A 13,341-nucleotide genomic window follows, 5' to 3' on the forward strand; every position below is an offset into this window, starting at 1 on the left:
GGGGCCGGGTGGGTCCGACGTGGCCCCGGGGCCGCTCCCGGGGCTCCCCAGGTTGCCTCCAGCCTCGGTGTTCAGCGGTTCGTTGAAAGGCATGGGAGGAGGTGGCCATGATGGGAGAGCCCGGAAGGGGAGTGAGGAGATCCTTGGCCTGTCACGGGCTGCCCTCAGTTTTCCCACCCATAGCATGGGCCTGCAGGACCCCTAAAATCCTGCCCTGCTCCCCATGTGAAGGGCTCGGTCCCCGAAGGCCTGGCCAGGGTCTAGCTGGCTAACCCCCAAGGACTGAGGGAGCTCTGGCCCACTGCAGGCGGGTCCCGGGGACGTTCGGTCTGTGGCTAACAGGGCTCCTTGGAGAGCTGACTGCGCATGAGGTCGCTGCTGGCGTCCTGGACACGGCTGCCGTCCTACGTCTACGTGGCGAGAACGGTGCAGAGAATGCTGGGATGACTAACCTCTGATCTCGGCTCCTCAGACAGAAAGCAGAGATAAGGCCCTTAGGGCCGGGGGAAGCTGTGAGGGTGAGAGGGCTTGGGCCCCTCTGGCTCGGACCACTTGGGCTCTGCCTGTTTCCACCTGGCCCGGGGAGGGGAGAAGGTAGGGGGGGGGGCAAGCCCACTGGGAGCCTGTAGAAATGGGCCTCCCGGCTGGCCGGGATAGGGACCTGCCGGGTGTGAGCACAGCTTTTGTTTCATTGCATGGGGGCGCCGAGCTTGGGAGTGGGCTGCCAGCCTGGGGGCTCCCTGCCGGGGCGGCTGTCCGGACCCCCCCCCCCCCGCCGGCTGGGCCCAGGCCACAAGCGGGGACCAGTCTTGCCGGAGACTAGAACTTGGGGAATATTGGGAACCCAGCCAAGATCCCGAGGCCGGAGTTTCTGTGACTCGCCCAAAGACGAGCCCTCCCTGCTTGGGTCGGGGCAGCAGTGAGGGAAGGATGGAACTAGTGCCCGGGACTCCGGGTGAGGGACCGGGGCCTGGAAGAGGAGCCTGACACCCAGGCAGGGGCTGCGCGCTGCTTTCCGGCTGGTCCCCTCTGTTGTTCCCAGGCTGAGGCTGTGATGCTCTGGGTCTCGAAGCCTCTGCTCCAGAGCTGACTCTGGGGGCCCAGAGGGCTGGGGCCCACCGAGGAGGGGGCTGGGGCCCCCCCAGGAGGGGGCTGGGGCCATTTTCTACTGGCTCAATTCACCAATGCCCCAACCTGATGACAAGAGGCACCTCCCTCCGGGGGAGGCAGAGCTGAGGGGGGGAGGGCCACCGGCTCCCACCGAGCCACCCAGCGAGCACTTGTATGGAGCACCTACTGTGTGCTAAGGATCGGGGGTGAATGAGACAATGCTGCTGCCCAGAACTCGCGGGCTGCCGCGGGGCCACATGGAAACACACCAGGGGCATCTGGGCAGGAGGCGCCAAGATCGTGGGGGACCAAAGGCTGCTCCCACGAGGCGAGACCGTGGCTGGAACCGAAGGAAGTCGGGGCAGCCCAAAGGCGGGGGCAGTTCTAGGTGTCCGGGGTGCTCAGAGCAGAGAGCGGACGACAGTCTCTGGGCCAGACCTTTTTGCTGGACAACAGGCGAGGGGGCTCGCTACCCCCGGCCGTTCAATCCATGTGTAAAGCTGCAGCCATTTGAGGCTTTGGAAACTATCGTATATCCCTGCAAAGACCACTTGGCCAGGCGGCAAGCACTCATTGCTGCGTGGTAGGTGGGAGGAAACCGAGGCTCACAGGGCTCGCCCCCTTCCCCCTGGCAGGTGAACCCCGGGCTCCCCGACCCCGTCTCCCCCGTAGCCAAACGAGTAACCGGCTGCCCAGCTTCCCTCGCTTTCCTTGAGGGGTCCAGCTCGGCTCTCAGCAGGGCCTTCATCCGGGCTCCCGTCCCCCAGGGAGCATCTGCTCAGCATCAGAGCCGGTCTGGCGCAGGCGCTGGCGGGGGACGGCCTGCAGGCACCCTGGCTCCAGATGGCGATGGCGGTGCGCCACCTGGTGGCGTTTCCATGCATCCTCACTCACTTGCTGCAGGACTGTTCCACCTTCCCTCCCCAGGGAAGCGGCTCCTTGGCGAGCTCATCTTCGAGTGAGGGCCAGGAGCGAGCCCAGGGCTACCCCAGCCCCAAGTGGCCAGATCCCCCCCCCCCCGCTTCCCAGCATCCCTTGCCTTGTCCATCCATTACCCGAACCCCTCCCTGAGGGCAGGCTCTCTGCCACCCCTTGGGGACAGAGCCCGGTGTTGGGGGCTCGGCCATGACTCGGAGCCCAAATTGTCCTCTTGGTGACTTCCCACCTTTCGGAGTCGTTCACTCACTTCACTCGTGTCCCCTCTCCGTGACCCCAGTTGGGCTTTTCTTGGTAAAGAGACTGGAGTGACTTCTTCAGCCCATTTTACAAATGGGGAGACTGAGGTAAACGGGGTAAAAAGATCTCGGTGCCACACAGCTAGTCAGTGTCTGAGGTCAGATTTGGACTCGGGAAGAGGAGTCTCCCTGACTCTGGGCCAGGTCTCTATGTGCTTTTATTCCCTTTAGGGGAATAACTATTCCTAGGAAACTCCACAGTGGACAGAACGGGGTCCCTGGCGTCAGGAAGATTCGAGTTAAAATCTAAGCTCGGACACCGTCAGGCTGGGCGACCCCAGAGCAATCTCTTTACCCCAACGTGCCTCATTTGCCTTCTCTGTAAATAATAGCACCTGCCTCCCAGGACTGAGGAGAGGATTAAATGGGGTCATAATCGTAAGGTCATAGCATGGTGTCGGAGACTATTGTTATCTTAACGTTAGTTATCGTCATTATTGTTGTGCTTACTGAACCCCGGGCTCCCCGACAGGCTCTGTGCTGAGCGCAGTGTTACCCGAGTGAGGCTACTCGGTGTTACTCGGGGATGTTACCTCAGAAACTCCAGTGTGTGTTCTCCAGGATAAGGTGGAGCACCTCGAATCCTTCTGTCCAGGGAGCCTTCTGTCCCAAGAACCTTCCAATCCTTGAAGGCAGCAGTCACAGCCCCGTAAGGATTTTATGACTCCCAGGGCTTCCAGCTCCATGTAAGGCATCAGGCCGGCATAGAGACCCTAGGTATTATCACCTCCCTTTTACAGGTAAATAAAACTGAGGCTCAAAGGGTTCCAAGATTAGTCCTCACTCCTCACTCCCCCCATGCTGGTAAGTAGCAGGAGCCAGATCCAGTTCCGACCCTCCTGCCCCCACACGTGCATGGCTTCTCGTTCCTCCACGTGGCTTTTCTTTTCATTAAAGCTTTTTATTTTCAAAACATGTGCATGGGTAGTTTTTCATCATTGACTTTTGAAAAAGTCATGTTCCAATTTCCCTCCCTCCACCCCCTCCCCCAGATGGCAAGTAATCCAATATATATAAATGTAAATATATATGTTAAACCCAATATGCATAAGCATTTATACAATTCTCTTGCTGCACACGAAAAATCAGATCAAAAAGGAAAAATGAGAAAGAAAATAAAATGCAAGAGAACAACAACAAAAAGAGTGAAAATGCTCTGTTGTGAGCCACACTCAGTTCCCACATCCCTCTCTCTGGGTATAAATGGCTCCCTCCATCACAAGATCATTGAAACTGGGCTGAATCACCTCATTGTTGCTGAGAACCACGTCCATCAGAGTCGATCATTGTATAATCTTGTTGTTGCCGTATAGGATGCTCTCCTGGTCCTGCTCACTTCCCTCAGCAGCAGTTTCTGTCGGTCTCTCCAGGCCTCTCTGAAATCCTCCTGCTGGTCATTTCACATTCCATCACATTCATATGCCACAATTTACTCAGCCATTCCCAACTGATGGCGTCCACTCGGTGGCCAGTTTCTCGCCACCACAAAAACCGCAGGAAGGACCTTATGCCTGTGGATGATGGGAGGCCGATGGCCAAGGAGATACTCAAAAAGCAAATGCGAAAGCACCGCATTGTCCTTGACCAGTTTGTCTCCTAATCTACATGATCCATAGTTTTGGATCCCGAAAAAGCTGAGCCACAAGCAAGGGGACTGAGGCAACAACACGTGCTCTAACTTTCCAAAAAGGGAAGAGAATAGATACTGCAGACCCTCTGCCAGGCAGCTTGACTTGAATTCCTGGCAAAATTCTGCAATATTTTGGTTTTTGCCTTTATTTTTATTTACTTATTTAGTATTTCCCCCAGTTACATTTAAAGCTAACACACACTCTCTCTCTCTCTCTCTCTCTCTCTCTCTCTCTCTCTCTCTCCTCTCTCTCTCTCTCTCTCTCTCTCTCACTCTCTCTCACTCTCACATACACTCTCTCCCTCTCCCTCTCCCTCTCCCTCTCTCTCTCTCTCTCTCTCTCTCTCTCTCTATATATATATATATATATAAAATTTGTGCTCTAACCCTTTTGAGTTCCAGAGAGACAGCGCGTTTCAATCTGTATTCAGAAACAAAGGAGTAACAGGAATGCTCCGGGGGGGGGGGTGAGCTGTGCGCCCCTTCTCTGCCTGCGTCTGGAGAGGAGTTTTCATCTTAAGTCCTTCAGAGGGGTTGTGGAGCCCTGAGTCATTTCCAGCCGATTATCATCTCCCAACATCGGTCTCGCTCTGACATTTCGCTTTGCTCGAGGTCATGGAGGAATTTCCAGGTTTTCCCAAGAGCATCCTGCACATCATTTCCCACTGAACAATAACATCCACCATAACCTCGGACCGCAGTTTAATCGGCCATTGTCCGATTGGCGGCTTCCCCTCGGGTTCCAATTTTTGTCCTGGGGAGAGAGCTGCTACGGACACATCTGTGCATACAGGCCCTTCTCCTCTAAAGTAAAACCTCGGGTGATTCGTGCCTAGGAGGGCGTCGTTAGGCCGAAGCAAAGGCTGTCTGCCATGGATTGTGGGAGGGACCCTCGGCCTGCCAGGGGAAAGGGCAGTGACCGGGGCCGCCCTGGCCACATCCAGGATGGGGAGGCCCGAAGTACGCCTTGCTCAGAGGCTCCCGAAGCCCCTCGCTCCTTCAGTAACTCACTGGGAGGAGCCGGAACACTCGCCTTGTTGCCTTAGCCTTGATAGACTATAAGATGGAAGTCATCAAGCAGAGCCTTGCAGGGAGTCAGGGAGGTCAGTGTTGTGCTTCCTGTCCTGCAAGGACCCGTGGTGTGTTCACCACCTTAGCTTAAAATGGGAGCAGGTGAGCCTACCCCCTTCTCTCCCCCTCTCCCTCCTTCCTCCTTTTCCCCCCTCCCTCCCCCCTCCCTCCTCCTTTTCCCCCTCCTTTTCCCCTCCCTTCCCCCTCCCTTCCCCCTCCCCTTCCCCCTCCTTCCCCCTCCCTTCCCCCTCCCTTCCCCCTCCCTTCCCCCTCCCTTCCCCCTCCCTTCCCCCTCCTTTTCCCCCTCCTTTTCCCCCTCCTTTTCCCCCTCCTTTTCCCCCTCCTTTTCCCCCTCCTTTTCCCCCTCCTTTTCCCCCTCCTTTTCCCCCTCCTTTTCCCCCTCCTTTTCCCCCTCCTTTTCCCCCTCCTTTTCCCCCTCCTTTTCCCCCTCCTTTTCCCCCTCCTTTTCCCCCTCCTTTTCCCCCTCCTTTTCCCCCCTCCTTTTCCCCCTCCTTTTCCCCCTCCTTTTCCCCCTCCTTTTCCCCCTCCTTTTCCCCCTCCTTTTCCCCCTCCTTTTCCCCCTCCTTTTCCCCCTCCTTTTCCCCTCCCTTCCCTCCCTCCCCCTTCCCTCCCCCTCCTCAGTTTGCGGGGAGCACAGCCAAGTGTTTCTTCTATCTCGCCAGCGTCCTTTTGCTTGCCGAGGCTGTAACAGAAAGTCACGCTCCAATAAAGCAAGGGGGGGGGACCGCGCTCCCCTCTCTGAAGCGGAGGGAACCACCCCAGAGGCTCTGCACCCAGGGAGGGAGGGGCGCGATGCCTCCAGGAGCTCACGCTGGGTCTCAGCTCGGCCTGGGCGGCTCCAGCGCCACCTGCTGCTCGGACGACATTGTACCGGGGAGTCAGCGCTGCATCCTTCCAGGGAAGGGCCGGGAGGTGGGCGTCTCCCATTTGTGGCAGCCCTGTCCTCAGCGGGAGGTCCCCGCCCCCGCCGCCCCCTCCCCGATCTGTCCTTCCCCAGCCGTCCTCCAGCGGGCTCGGTTCCGTTCCACGCTGATTTCTGTGTTTCGGGAGCGCTTCACTTGCCTAAGCTGGGAGGGAGGGAGGGGAGACCTTATTGGACACGCGCCTTTTTGAAATTGGGGGGGGGGGGTCTTCCCGAAGAGTCCGTGGACACTGAAAAGCCGAGGACAGAGCCCCGCCCCCCCCATTAGAACAAGGAGAAGGCTCCATAGCGGCCACGGCCGGGCGCCCACCTCCCATTAGCCCCGGACCCCTCTCGTGGGGGTCCTGATGCCGGGGCTGAGCCTGCTGTTCAAAGGATCTGGACTCGCTCTCCATGAGGGACAAGGAAGAAATGCTCGAAACCCTCCCAAGGGAAAGGCCCAGCCCAGGGGCCCGCCCGGTCCCTCCAGCAGAAGCTATCATGAGCCCCTTGGGCCCCCCAGGGGTCTGGGTTCGAGTGTTTCAGTTGGGGATGAGCCAGGTCGGCAGGTCGGAGGGGGCGATGAGAGAGTCTGAGCGCTGGTGGGGGGGGGGGGAGGCGCACAAACGGGGCAGGGTCTTGCTTGTGTCCCCAAGACCTTGGGCAGTGCCCGCTCTGCTCCCCACAGTGTGGCCCGGAGACCTTGGGCAGTGCCCGCTCTGCTCCCCCACAGTGTGGCCCCAAGACCTTGGGCAGTGCCCGCTCTGCTCCCCACAGTGTGGCCCCGAGACCTTGGGCAGTGCCCGCTCTGCTCCCCACAGTGTGGCCCCGAGACCCTGAGGCAGTGCCCGCTCTGCTCCCCACAGTGTGGCCCCGAGACCTTGGGCAGTGCCCGCTGCTCCCCACAGTGTGGCCCCGAGACCTTGGGCAGTGCCCGCTCTGCTCCCCACAGTGTGGCCCCGAGACCTTGGGCAGTGCCCGCTCTGCTCCCCCACAGTGTGGCCCCGAGACCTTGGGCAGTGCCCGCTCTGCTCCCCACAGTGTGGCCCAGAGACCACGAGGCAGTGCCCACTCTGCTCCCCCACAGTGTGGCTCCTAGACCTTGGGCAGTGCCCGCTCTGCTCCCCACAGTGTGGCCCCGAGACCTTGGGCAGTGCCCGCTCTGCTCCCCACAGTGTGGCCCCGAGACCCTGAGGCAGTGCCCGCTCTGCTCCCCCACAGTGTGGCCCCGAGACCTTGGGCAGTGCCCGCTCTGCTCCCCACAGTGTGGCCCCGAGACCTTGGGCAGTGCCGCTCTGCTCCCCACAGTGTGGCCCCGAGACCTTGGGCAGTGCCCGCTCTGCTCCCCACAGTGTGGCCCCGAGACCCTGAGGCAGTGCCCGCTCTGCTCCCCCACAGTGTGGCCCCGAGACCTTGGGCAGTGCCCGCTCTGCTCCCCACAGTGTGGCCCCGAGACCTTGGGCAGTGCCCGCTCTGCTCCCCACAGTGTGGCCCCGAGACCTTGGGCAGTGCCCGCTCTGCTCCCCACAGTGTGGCCCCGAGACCTTGGGCAGTGCCCGCTCTGCTCCCCACAGTGTGCCCCGAGACCCTGAGGCAGTGCCCGCTCTGCTCCCCACAGTGTGGCCCCGAGACCTTGGGCAGTGCCCGCTGCTCCCCACAGTGTGGCCCCGAGACCTTGGGCAGTGCCCGCTCTGCTCCCCACAGTGTGGCCCCGAGACCTTGGGCAGTGCCCGCTCTGCTCCCCACAGTGTGGCCCCGAGACCTTGGGCAGTGCCCGCTCTGCTCCCCACAGTGTGGCCCCGAGACCTTGGGCAGTGCCCGCTCTGCTCCCCACAGTGTGGCCCAGAGACCCCGAGGCAGTGCCCACTCTGCTCCCCCACAGTGTGGCTCCTAGACCTTGGGCAGTGCCCGCTCTGCTCCCCACAGTGTGGCCCAGAGACCCCGAGGCAGTGCCCACTCTGCTCCCCCACAGTGTGGCTCCTAGACCTTGGGCAGTGCCCGCTCTGCTCCCCACAGTGTGGCCCCGAGACCTTGGGCAGTGCCCGCTCTGCTCCCCACAGTGTGGCCCCGAGACCCTGAGGCAGTGCCCGCTCTGCTCCCCCACAGTGTGGCCCCGAGACCTTGGGCAGTGCCCGCTCTGCTCCCCACAGTGTGGCCCCGAGACCTTGGGCAGTGCCCGCTCTGCTCCCCACAGTGTGGCCCCGAGACCTGGGCAGTGCCCGCTCTGCTCCCCCACAGTGTGGCCCCGAGACCTTGGGCAGTGCCCGCTCTGCTCCCCACAGTGTGGCCCCGAGACCCTGAGGCAGTGCCCACTCTGCTCCCCCACAGTGTGGCTCCTAGACCTTGGGCAGTGCCCGCTCTGCTCCCCACAGTGTGGCCCCGAGACCTTGGGCAGTGCCGCTCTGCTCCCCACAGTGTGGCCCCGAGACCTGGGCAGTGCCCGCTCTGCTCCCCCACAGTGTGGCCCCGAGACCTTGGGCAGTGCCCGCTCTGCTCCCCCACAGTGTGGCCCGGAGACCTTGGGCAGTGCCCCCTCTGCTCCCCCACAGTGTGGCCCCGAGACCTTGGGCAGTGCCCGCTCTGCTCCCCACAGTGTGGCCCGGAGACCCTGAGGCAGTGCCCGCTCTGCTCCCCCACAGTGTGGCCCCGAGACCTTGGGCAGTGCCCCCTCTGCTCCCCCACAGTGTGGCCCGGAGACCTTGGGCAGTGCCCGCTCTGCTCCCCACAGTGTGGCCCAGAGACCCCGAGGCAGTGCCCGCTCTGCTCTCCTCCATACTCTGTGCAGCCCTGAGACCCCAAAGCAGTGCCTACTTCCCATCAAACATGGATTCCTGGATCCCCCGGCTGGTGACAGAGCCAGATCACCATCGCTGGCCCCCATGGTTTTTACTGGGAATGTCTTCTCAGGAGCCAGGGCACCAGTCTAATCCCAAATTTAACTTAGGTGTCATATGCATGGGAAAAGAGAAAGGGCAGCTGAGTGAGCTGCTACCCAGAAACAGCCTTCTTGGAGCTGCTCCTCCTGCCTCCCACCTCCCATAGCCCCGACATTCTGGGCCCCAGTGCTAGAGAAGCCAAGAAGAGAGATGGCTCCCAAAAGGGGAGGGGCTGGCAGTTTGAGGCATCCTGTGCCAGCCTTAATGCGCTGTGTGAACACCAGGCACCATCATCATCAGGCCTCCCCCGCCGCTGCCTCCTCCCCCTCTTCCTCTTCCTCTTCCCCTTCCTCCTCCCCCCTCTCCTTCTCCTCCCCCTCTCCCTCCTCCTTCCTCCTTCCTCCTTCCTCCTTCCTCCCTCCTCCTCCTCTTCCTCCTCACTCATACCAGAGGGGCTAGCCTTCCTGAACATCCCCTACACCTGGGCCCGCCTCACCTGGGGACATTCACCTGGTCCACTCCACTCTCCCCTGAGGACACACCCCAGGAAAACCATCTCTGCCTAAACCAGGTTGAAGGTAACCCACAGGGCACAATCCATGGGGGAGCCCGGGAGCTGTGTACCCCAAGCACAGGAAGACTTCCCCCAGAACGGGCAAGTGAGAATAAGGGGATCCACAGTCCGAAGTCCGCTGAGGAGCTCTTGGAGCTTGGCCAGACGTGGAAGATGCTGACGTCACCCACTGCATGCTGGGCCATCACCCACCATCTAATGACTCGGAAGGAGGCTGGGGACTTTGTGCAACTCTGCCTCATTTCCATCCCGTTCGTGAACAAGGCAAGACATCACCTGTGATGGCATTGGTCCTTGAACTGAGGAAGACAAACAGTGGGAGTAGGAGTAAGAGTAGTAGGAGCAGGAATAACAGTAGTAATAGGAGGAGGAAGGGGGGAGGCCTAAGAGGAGGAGGAGGAGGAACAGTAGGAATAGGAGGAGGAAGGGGGGAGGCCTAAGAGGAGGAGGAGGAGGAACAGTAGGAATAGGAGGAGGAAGGGGGGAGGCCTAAGAGGAGGAGGAGGAGGAACAGTAGGAATAGGAGGAGGAAGGGGGGAGGCCTAAGAGGAGGAGGAGGAGGAACAGTAGGAATAGTAGTAACAGTAGATGGTCTCCTTATGAGGAAGTTCCTCTGGAACTCAAGCCTACGCTCCTCCTGGCCACCTCCGGCCACTGTTGCTGCTTCTGTCCTCTGTGGACAAGCAGAAGGAAGCGGCTTCTCCTCCCGAGACAGGCCCCCTCCTCCCTGCTGTACAGTTCCTCACTCCCATCCCCAGTCTTCTCCACTGCCGGCCAAACATCGTCCACTCTTTCAACGAGTTCTCGTGCGCATTGAGTTGAGACCCTTCATTTTTCTCCGTCCTTGTCACTCTGACTTCCTGATAACTTGGGGAAGGACACAAGGCTGAGCCAATCCTTTGGTTGCTTTACTAAAAACCTCTTTGGGAGCTGACACAGCCATTGACAATGACTCTGATCATAATCACATGAAAAAGTGTTGCAAATTACTAATAATAAGAGAAATGGAAATCAAAACAACCCTGAGATTTCATCTCATGCCCTGCCAATTGGCAAAAATGACAAAAATGGCAGCATTGACTACTGTCAATGTTGGAGGGACTGTGGGAAAATAGGCTCACTGACACGTTATTGGTGGAGCTGTAAAATGCTACCATTCTGGAAAGCAATTTGGAATCATGGAAACAAAGTGACTAAAATATCCATACCCTTTGAATCAGCCCTCCATTACTGAGCTTATACCCCAAAGAAGTCATCAGTAGGAAACAAAGACCCCACAATGCTCCAAAATATTTATCTCAGCACTTTTGTGATAGAATTGGAGTCAGAGTTGACTTTGCCCACTGATTGGGGAATGGCTAAGCACATTGCGGTCCATAGATATAATGGAACATAACTGTGTTGTAAGAAACGACAGATGTGATGAATCCAGAGAAGTCTGGGAAGAGCTCCATGAACTAAGCCAGCCGAGCCAAGGAAACAATCCTCACAGTAACTCCACCGACACAGGTGTGGATGGCAACCCACACGCTCAAGAAAGGTACATGGAACAAAATGATACAGATCCAGCAGGACCCGAGTGAAGAAGGACGAGAGGATGCCCCCAGCCCGGCTCTTCATGAAGGAGGGAGATCTGCAGGTCATACATTGTTAATATTTCCAAACTTTGTCAATTTATTGATTGGTTGTGTTGCCTTTTTTCTTTTTTCCTCTCTGATAAACTCTTTGTTCCATGAGATACTTCTCAGGAAGGAGGACATATATATGTGATACTGTGGTGATGTAAGAAACAGAAAATATCAAGAAAAACATATTTAAATTTTTTAAAAAATGTCTCTAAATGTAGCCACCAGCCAGCCCTGAATCTCTTTTTCTCTTCACCATCCCACACTCACATATTCTCTATGCACAAAACATGAGAGATTTGCAGGCCAAACGACTTGCAAAAAATGAAGAAAATTAAATATGTAGCATCCTCCCGTGTTATCAGATAAGACCATATCATAAAAGGAAATTAGATTATTCTGGTATGGCTTGTCAAACTTTCTTCCTTCCTTACTTCCTCCCCCCTCCCCATGCTTTTCAAAGCTTTTTTCAAAGTTTTTTTATACATTATTATTCTGATCTTGGCAAACAACATTTCCATATAGAAATAAAAGCAATGTAAGAGAAATGGATAGGAAACTATTACTCTCCAATATATACAACTTGGTTTTTAAAGAAATATTAAAAATTCAGCTCATTAGTTCCAAAGTTGTCTTCTTTATCTGTCTCCCTCTACGCTCCCTTCTGTTCCCCTCCAGCCAATGGAGAAGTCCTCCTCTCTTGTACCAAGCAGAGCTCAAAAAAGTAAATGCACACACTGACTGTGTCTGAAAACATAGATCTCCATTTCTGTCTTGATTTGCAGGAGTTGTGGCTGGACATTGCATTGATGAGATTTCTTTTGTAGGTTTTATACTCATTGTCTTCCTGGTTCTGCTCACTCCACTGCATCCCTGCAAATAAGTTGTTCCAGGTTTCTTTAAATCTATCTTTTGTCATTTTTTTATGGCATTATAATATTCCATTGCAACCATATCACAATTTGATCAATCATCCCTTGACTGATACTTTCAATTTTTTGTTACAACAAAAGTGCTACTATGAATATTTTTGTACATGTGGATCCTTTTCATCTTTTAAAGATTTTTTGGGGGGACTATTTGCCTAAAAGTAACATCACTAAATCAAATAACGAGCATGAATGAGTGACTCTTGGAAAAAGACTTCCAAATTTTTTTTTTCCAAATGACTTAACTCAATTCCCACTTGCATTAAGGCTGTATTTATGAACTTTGATGGGTTGTGACATGGACTGTCAGAGTTGAATTTGCATGTTTCATATGAATAGCAATTAGGAGCTTCCCCCCCCCCCCCCCCCCCCCCCCCCCCGTGTTGATGGTTAGTTTTTGTTTTTTTTCCTGAAAAAAATGCCTTTTGATCGTTTAAATTGGGGGAATAATTCTTATTCATATAAATTAAGATCTAGTCTATATATCTTGAATATCAAACTTTTTCAAAGAAACTTTCTGCAAAGATTTTTTTTCCTAGTTAATTGTTTTTCTTCTAACTTCAGCTGCATTGATTTTATGTATGCAAAACATTTCAATTTTATTCAATCAAAGCTGCCCATTTTATGTCCTATGAAGTTCTCTATCATTTGTGAGTTTAATGACTCCTTAGATATTGCTGTTTGAGGTATCTCCTTCCTACTTCCCACATTTGTTTCTAATCCCTTGTTTTGTTTCTTTTGTTAATGAAAGCGTTTAAAGATAGAAGATTTCCCCAGGCCTGCTGTGAATAGATACCAAAATTTTTGATCTGATGACTCATTGTTGTCAATTTGTCTGATGAGATCATGAATTCTCCTTATGATGTGTTCTCCTGTCTTGAAAACTAAATTTTTTGGAAGTTGGGATCCTTTGTTCGAAGGCACAAAGAGTATCTTGCTACTCCTGATTTTTTCACTTCATTCATGAAGTTCTTTGCCCTAGCATGCAGTCAGTTTTTTGTAAAGGTTCCGTGTACAATTTTAATTTATTGTCATTTTTTTGGCCATATCATTAAAATATGCATACCACTTTTTTTTTGGTTATATTTTCAGGTGTACAATCCCTCACACCACACTCTTACATGAGCCAATTAGAGGAACAACAAGCTATCCCAATTTGTATCTTCCCATTGTTCACAACTAACCACCTGATAAAGAGGATCACAAAAATGGACAATTTTGATTAAAAGTTTTTGCACACATTTAATATAATCATTCAGAAAGGGAGAAAGGTAGTCTTTTGCAAAAGGTTCTATGCAAGATCTCATACTTGATATATAATATAGAACCTAATTCAAATTTCTAGGCCTGTGAGCCATTCGCCAAGATA

The sequence above is a fragment of the Antechinus flavipes genome, chromosome 2 (genome assembly GCF_016432865.1).
Source record: "Antechinus flavipes isolate AdamAnt ecotype Samford, QLD, Australia chromosome 2, AdamAnt_v2, whole genome shotgun sequence".
Classification (NCBI taxonomy): Eukaryota; Metazoa; Chordata; class Mammalia; order Dasyuromorphia; family Dasyuridae; genus Antechinus; species Antechinus flavipes.